The following is an 8,437-nucleotide window of genomic DNA, read 5'->3' as shown; positions in this document are numbered from 1 at the left end:
TGCCTCATGGCCACATCCCTGCCCACTCAGCGAACCAGACCCACAGAGGATGACCATGTCCTGTCCTGGACCCTGGGGGTCTGCACACTTTGGAAGCCACACTGGAGATGCCAGACACCCCAGGGACCTGGGGAGGGGTCAGCCCTTGGGCTGTGCTGCCACCAGCCTCTGCCTCGGGGGGTCTATGGATCTCCTGCCTCTCACTGTAGGGCTCTGGCCTTTGCCAGGCTCTCTGGATAGGTCCTGGTGGGACCTGTCCCCTCCTTGCTGGCTCTGAGGCTCAGCCTCAGCTTGGACCACCCTTAGCAGGGCTGGACAGGGCCTGCCTGGTCTGCACAGCAGGCTCCCTCCTGTGTCTGCTGGGGCTGGGGGAGCTCAGAGTCACAGGCCACCAGCACCAGAGAACCAGGCACTGGGGCAGGAGCTTCCCTGGGCAAGGGGTCCCCGGGGCACTTACCCCATCCAGGAAGCACTGGATGTACCAGTGGGTGGTGGAGTCCTCCAGGCACACACCCTCCTTCTCCTAAGAAAAGGCAGAGGCAGAGGGGGCTCAGGGCCCAGGGCCCAGGGCCCAGGCCTGACTCCCTCTAATCTGAGCCCTGGGGCAGAGCCCCTGGGTGCAGGAAGCCCAGCAGCAGGGGCATCCCCCCTCCCAGCCATGCAGGTTCCTGAAGGGACACAGGTCCCTCCTTCCACTCTGCTCTGGGGACAGCGTCTCCCTTCAATCTACGCCAACTCTGGGGGACCAAGTGCTGGACAACAAACCAACACCCAAGCTGCCGTGGACCCCCGTAACCAAGGAAAGTTTTGGTGAGGATGTGGCCTCCCCTGGCTCAGGAAGCAGTCCCATGAGCCCAGAGCCCCCAAGAGGAGAAAGGAGATGCTTAACTTACCAGGTGTTTCTCCAGGGAGGGGAGCACGCGATGCACAATGAGCCCCAGGTGTTGCTGGAATCGCTCCAGTTTGGGGGTGTTTGGTTTGTAGAAACCTGAGTAGAATCAGCCACACCCTCATGTGAGAGCCTCCTCCTAGGAAGGCTGGAGAGCCCCAGGCCTGGGTGGGGTGCTTCTGAGCATTGAGGGTCAGGGGAGGCTGGACCAGGGGCAGGTGGGGATGAACGTGGCCAGGGCAGAGGATCTGCTTGGGAGGTGGGTGCAGGTGGGTGACTGTGTGCAGCCCAGGCCTGGCTGCCCCCTGGAGCCCGCTGGGGTGGGTGCAAGTCAGACTGGGTGCCTCCTGACCATTCCAAGACTCAGGAGCGAGGAGGGGTGACCCTACAGGGGATGCTGCCTTCCACAAGTTCCCTGGGTGTGGCTCTGTGCTTGAGAGTTGTGTACAGACATGTGAGGCAGAAGAGTCAGAATCGACCTGAGTCACTGGACAAGGACAGGACCCCTTGTTCTGAAGGTTCTCACACCCAGGACGGCCATGGCCAAGCTGCAGGGCCTTTGGGTGGTGGTAAAAGAAGGGGGCTGGCTCAGTCTGGGAGGCCTCTGCCAGCCCTGGCTTCCTGGGAGCCCCCCCCCCCCCACACTGTGACACTGTCCTGCACATTCAGGAGCCAGTAAGGGCCGTGCACGGACTTGCATGCACTGGGCCCCACACGCCATCCACCTACCGTGCATCGCGTGCTTCCTGCTTTCCATGAGCTGCACCAGGGCCCAGAAAGCGTCCTCCTCGGGCATATACATGAGCAACAGCGCCACCACATGGCTCAGACCCTGGCTGTAGCCCACCTCCTGCAAGATCCCAGAATACCTTTAGGAGACCTCCCCTGGCAAGAATGATATCCTAGGATGGCCCACCTCTCAGGCAGATCAGGGTCACCCACTGAAGGGTCCAGGAAGATTTAGGCACAGGGAGCCCCTGTGCCTGAATCCTGCCACTTGGTGTCAGCTGCCCAAGAATTGGAGCCCAGAGAAGTTCTCCAAGTTCCTGGAGGGAATCCTGCAGGGCCTGAGCTTAGGCAGCACAGGGGGAGAGCTCAAGTATGGACACCTGTTACCCCCAAGATGTCAGCATGGGCCAGGTTGCTGTGGGAATCCAGATCCATGCCCATGGAAGCTTCTGGACCCCTGAGCTCTGCAGGTGAGCCGGTGGCCCTTTCTCACATGAGGAAGAAGTAAGCCAGGAAGTGCTACCAGGACCGGAACAGGAGGTGTGCCTCTGGCATGGGTGCAGGCCTGGGCTTCCTGAATGCCAGGCCCCCCTGGGAACCAGGGCACCAGGCAGGGTTGGCCAGTGGCAGGTCAGGGGGGTGGGGATGTCCAGGCCTTGCTGGGTCACCCATGGAGCCCTGCGCCTGCTCCACTCATGGGAAAGTCTGAGTGGGTGGTTGTGGCAGTGGCGCTGTACAGAGTGGGATTCAGGCCCATGGGTCCAACCACAGGGCTGGTGGGTGTAATGGCATCAGTGGGACCCAGAGCAAAGTCGTACACCTGATCTGCCCTGCCTTCGCCCCCCGCCCCACTGCGTGGAATGCTAGTCCTGGGAGGGGCTTCCCAACACGGCCAAGCTCCTGGGGTCTGGAGACCAGCCAGGAGAAGGCTGCCTTTCTCCTCCCAGAACTTGAGGTTGGGTCCAAGAGGCTCAGAGCCTGGCCTCCACCGCTCTTCCTCAGAGCTGTGGATGAGCGAGGCCCCCTCAACCCAGGCTGGGATCTTTGTGACCAGGGGTGCCCTGCAGGGACTGCCGGGATAGCACCTGCGCTATGATCCCAGAATACTCACAGGATTGTAGACGGAATAGGCCATCAGTATGTGGAATAAGGCCTGTTGGCTGGAAGAGAGAGGACAGAGGCCGTGTGTCTTGTGCTGCCGAGGCTCTCAGTGCAGCTCTGCCTAACAGAGCCTGACAGCCACACGCAGGGCCCGTGACACTCTGCTCATGTGCAGTGACGTCGTCAGGGCACCTGCGTGTTGTCCACCATGTGGGTGAGCGCCGCCTGCAGGGACACGCACACCTCCCAGGGCGCAGTCACGTGCACTTTCATTTCCCAGGTGGGTGTTCAGGGCACAGGTGAGCGTCCCACTGTGGGAGTGCAGTCCCGTGTGTCCAAGCTGTGGAGAGTCAGCCTCCCATGCACGTTCAGCCTTGTAGGGAGCAGCACCCGGCGTCCTCAGTGGTTTTAGTTCCCCCCTCCCACAGCTGTGCGCTGGTGCCCCTTTGTGGTGTAGGGAATAAGCGTGTGTTCATGCGCTGAGGAGGTGAATTGTGTGTGCTTTCATGAAGGGTCCCCCCCGAGCCTGTGTTCCCGGGGTACTGGGGGGCTGCCCACTGCTTCCTTGTGACTGAGTTGAAGGGCTCCTTGAATATTCTGGAAACAACACCTTTATTAGATAGATTGCTACTATTGTCTCCCCTGGTGTTTCTTTTCATTTCATTCTCTCCACAGTGTCTTTGGGAAAGTTTGTGTACTATAGAAAAGGCAAGTTTGTTTTCTGTGCTCAATGAACTGTTTTAGGCTTGCACCCAATCTTCCCTAGGGACCCCATGTGCCCCAGGACCCTTGCTCCTCCCACCCGCGGGTCCTCCCCAGCCCAGAGGCCTCACTTCATTCCGTAACGTTCCCGGAACATGAGGTGGTTTCTGAAAGTCCATGCGATGGCGGAGTCGATGTGATGGAAGTGAGTGGCGCCCAGCCTGGCCAGCTCTTTCATCTCCTGCAGGGCAGGGACGAGGGGGAGGGGCAGCCTCAAGAACTGCACAAGCCCCATTGCCACACAAGGACCTCAAGTCCACGTCAGCTCTTCTGGCTGACAGGGAGTTCCCTGCAAGCGCTCATTCCTTTCTGGGTCCCGCCTTGAGGGAGGGTCATGGGCTCCCTAACTTGCCTCAGTGCCCACGTAACCCTGACGGTCAGCAGCAGACAGGGGCTCTGAAAGGTCCCTGTGCACTCCCCCTGCCTGCCTCAGCTCTCAGCACGACGTGGTCTGCCCCCAGGCAGGCTTCTGAGCCTTCTCACTGACATCTCAGGCCCTGCCCTCCAGGAGTCAGCCACAGCCTGACCACTGCTCCATGCTGCCCCCTGCTGGAGGGGCCCATCTCCATCTCGACATTGCAAGCCGCCCTTGGCTTGGAGCTGAGCCTGGGCAATGACTGTCTCCAGGCCCAGCTCCCAGGGCCAGCCCCAGACTGCAGACTTGGGGGAGGCAGGGTGGGCCACACAGCTGGGCCCTGCTCCCTGATGGCAGCCAGGGGCCATGAGAGCCAGCTGCAGCTGACAGCCCTCTGCCCACACCAGTCCTCACTCCCTCCTTTCCCAGAAGCATTGAGAGCTGTCTGACCATTGGAGCGGCCTCTCCAGGCAAGGGCAATGCCAGGGGCTGCAAGTCCATGTGAAGGCAGGGCCAGCTGTGGGCAGGCCTAGGTGAGGGCCGGCCAGCTGCGGGCAGGCCATGTTAGCACAGAGCCTGTGGGGCTCCCTACCTCACACCATTGTGATCTCATCCTGGGAGACCCCCGCCCATCAGGGACCAGCAAGTCCTCTCTTCTGGCCGTATGCCAAGCTGCCCAGGTGAGCTCAGCAGAGAGCAGGTTAAAGCCTCTGGCACAAAACACACCTGTCCAGTCCCAGCTGGGTCTGAGGAGACGTGGAGGAGGCACTGACTAGGATCTAGGGAGAGGAAGGCAGGATGGGGAGGAGGCTCCCGAGGGCTCAGTGAGGGACGGTCCTCCACGGAGACTCAGGCTCCTGAGCAGGCCCGAGCAGGCCGGGCCCCCTTGGGCTGAGTGCAGAGCCGTACCGCGTATTTGCCCGCATTCTGGGCCTTCCTCTTGTCCACCTCCAGCATCACGGCCCACACCTTCCCGCGCACCTGGGCAGGGATGCCTTTGTAGATTCTGCGCTGAAACTACAGGAGAGAGGAGGCTCTGGTGAGTGCTGAACGTGGCCACTCGTGGAGGCAGCGCAGGGTGAGACAGCAGAGGGAGAAGCCAGGGGCTCCCTGTGTATTGGCAGAGGGAGTATCTGCCCAGATGGGGGCCTTATGACCCACAGTGACTGGAGGGCCAAGGGCTCAGGGGCACCGGCTCTGCCGTGTACGGAGTGGCCGCTACAGGGCTCCTGGAACCACGCCTGCCCTGCATCCGGGATTGTCTTCAGCAGTGACTTCAGATTTTCTACCAGGACAGTGTCCTGTGTGTATGGGGAGGTGTGCCCATGACCTGTGTCTCTAGGGACTGGACAGTTGCCCCTGGGCATCTGAGAGGCAGGCGGTGCCTGGCACAGGAATGGGCACTGCTCAAACCCCAATTCAGCTCTCAGTGTTCCCGAGGGGCCCTCATCGCCACGGTACCTTGTCACTGCCGCGGTATTTACTATGGTTCTTGATCATCTTTATCCACTTCTGGATCCTTCTTACCTCCTGTTTACGCTGGAAAACGAGACAGGATGGCGTGAGCCCAGCTTGGGGCTCTGAGAGGGGCCCTCGGATGCAGCTCAGGAGCTCTGTGGGCGCTCAAATGGAAGGAGCCAGAAAAGGCACAGACCGTGAGCCCCAGATCTTCTGTCTGGGGGAGCATCGGTGGCCTGGCCTCTGACCCGAGCTGCCCCTTCGTCAAGGAGAGCCCCTGAGCTCCAGCCAGGTCACTCCCAACCATGCCAATGAGTCAGGGCGGCCGACAGCAGACACCCCTGAGCTGCGGCTCACTTCTGGGACAGGTGAGTGTGGTAAGATGTCAGCAGGTGCCGTATAAGTACCGCATCGCAGGACCTTATGGCGCTCCCACTCACCACTGCCGAGCCCCACGTGCCCCCTCTGCCCAGCTCTGCTTCCAGATGACTGGCCCATGGCCAAGGACTTGTCCTTACCTTTGCCCCCGGGGTGCTGTCTTGGGGCAGCTTCTGCTCACTGGAAAGCAAGGGAGGCGGAGAGGTGAGGACAGGACCACAACAGGCACCGCAACCTCCCTAGTGGGCCAGGGAAGGACCAGCTTCATCCTCTCAGCCCAGGGGACTGAGATGGGGAGGGAGGGGCTGGTGACCATGAGCACAGGGAGCCTAGGGCCAGGCAGGGGCCCTTGCTGCCAGTGGGGGGCTCCAGGCCTGTCAGAGGTCCACCTTCGTGGGTGTGTGGCAGCCCCCCACAGCGGTTGGGGGCTGGCTGTCCTGAGCAGGGCCAGGCTGCCCAGGGCTGAGGCAGCTATATCCCCACATCAGCTCTGCCCAGGACGTCACCCTGGAACTGACCGAGTCTGGGTGGCCTGCCTGAGAGATGCTCAGTGCTGTGAGTGTGCACCTGGGGCTCGAGGCACCTGGGACCCCCACACCCCTCAGGGTCCCCCACTGCCCACCCTCCCCCCGTGCCCTGGCCTCCTGAGGTCATGCGCCCCACCTCACCCCCTCCTCTGTCAGCCCGGACCCTGGCCATCTCTCCACCACTCTGCTCCTGCTTTTTCTCCAGGTTCTGGCACAACATGGAGGCAGAAGCCCTTATCCCCGTGCTAAGGTGGGCTGCTGAGTCATGCCAGAGATGGCCCGAGATGGCTCCATCCCTCCAGGTCACCGGAGCCCACCCTCCAGCAACGGGGCCTCTCTCCCCGACATCTGTGGGAACAGCCTCCACGTCCGACTCCTGCCCCCAAATGCTGACCAGTGACTGCCTGTGACCACAGCTGGGCTCAAGGTCGGGGCCGGGGACAGGTGTGCCGCCTCATGTTGGGGTTTCTGACCCCAGTCCCGCCCTGGGGTGAGCTGGGGTGTGGAGGACTCACTGCAGGAACCCAAGCCTGTCTGGGACGAGGCAGCCGCCCTCATCGTCCTCTTCTTCGGGCACCAACAGTGCCGCTCCTCGGCGTCCCTGCAGCCGAGAGGGGACCCGGATGAGAAGTCACTGGGGGAGCTGTCCACCTGCCCCCTCCCCCGTGTCCCCAGGGAGGCGGGGTCTGGCTCTCACAGGCACAGTCCTTGAGGCAGGGCCCCACCTCCTCCCCCAGCACCCTGGCCAGTACCTGCTCATATTTATTGATGAGCTCTGCTCGCTCCTGGGCCCTCCGGGACCTCAGGGCGTTCATATCCAATCTGTAAGACACACACGCACATGGGAGCCAGCACTGGGGAGCCCACAGGAATGCTGCTTTGAGGGCTGTCCCCCTGGTCAGAGGTGGGGCAGCCACACAGCCAGGCAGGCGGGCACCTGGTGGCCGGGTCCTTGGATTATGACTTGTGCAGAGCTCATTGACTACGGACGGTTGGGGAAGGACAGCCCCCACCTTGCCTCCCCTGCCCTTGGAAAGGATGCTCCTCCCCCAGGCTGGCAGCCACGTGTCCTCCAGGGGGCCCAAGTCTACGGGGCTCCCTGGCCTGCTCCCAGCTCCCGCATCTCTGGGGCTCTCAGAGCCGGCCTCCCTGCCCACCTGATACCAGCTGACCCGACACCTAGTCTTGAACCCGTGTCCAGACACAGACTCACACCCAGGCCCATTCAACACTGGTGACCAGCAGAGCGGGAGGAATGAGACGACTGTGTACACACTCTGCACACAGGGGCAGCACTCAGAGCTCCACCACATCGCCCATGGAATCCGGTGTGGGAGACCAGGGCCGCCCCCCTGGCGGGACCTTCCCCACGCCACAGCTCGTTAGAGCAAGTGCCACTCACTTCCATCGCGAATCCATGTGATTCTCTGAAATGCGCCTGCTGCCTACACTACCAACTGGTCAGTTGGGCAGTAGACGCACTACTGGCCTCTGGTCGCCTCCCAGCCCAGAGTGCGCATCTCAGTGACTGTGACATCACAGAAGCCTGCCAGCCAATCCCTAGTGGCTCTGCTGTGGCAGGGCTCAGGGTCCTCAGGCCTGGCTTCATTAAAGGTCACCACAAGTGGGGCCTGTGTTCTCCCCAGGGCCCAGGTGAAGAGGGCAGGGCTCTGGCAGAACTGCCCTGGAACCAGGGGTGCCAGGGCCCTCTGCCACCTGCCGTCACGGTCCCAAGTCTCAGGCAACCGGCACCTCCCGCCCCTCCTTTCTGCCTCTGCAATTGTATTACAGCCCAACTGTGAAGGCCTCTTTCTTAGAACAGAAGGTCGCATAGGGAGTCCCACATAGACCTGTCCCCACACTCGGGGCTGCCCTGCCATGACCTGAACTGAGACTCCCGGGGGAGCAGCCTCCTGTCCTACCACAGGCCCCACCCCAGCACTGCCACCCTCTGCTGCCCCTCCTGCTCTGTTCCAGCCCTTCTCCCCTGGAGTTGTAGGAGGTGGACACAGGGGTCCTCTGGGATGGAGGCAGGGGAGCCTCCCACTGAGCACCTCAAGCCAGCATGGCCCAGCCTGTCCAGAGCGGGAACCAGGGCCCTGTCCTGGACACGGGCCAGGGCTTCAGGCACAGAGCACTGAGAACTCCTGGGCACCAGCACCTGAGCCGCATGCTGGTAACACCGGGCTGCTGCTGACCATAAGGACAGGGACAGCACGCGTCAGGCCGCAGGCAGGA

Source organism: Oryctolagus cuniculus, chromosome 18 (assembly GCF_051225735.1).
Source record: "Oryctolagus cuniculus isolate XC-2025 breed Fujian yellow rabbit chromosome 18, ASM5122573v1, whole genome shotgun sequence".
NCBI classification, from domain to species: Eukaryota; Metazoa; Chordata; class Mammalia; order Lagomorpha; family Leporidae; genus Oryctolagus; species Oryctolagus cuniculus.
This window is presented reverse-complemented; position numbering follows the sequence as displayed.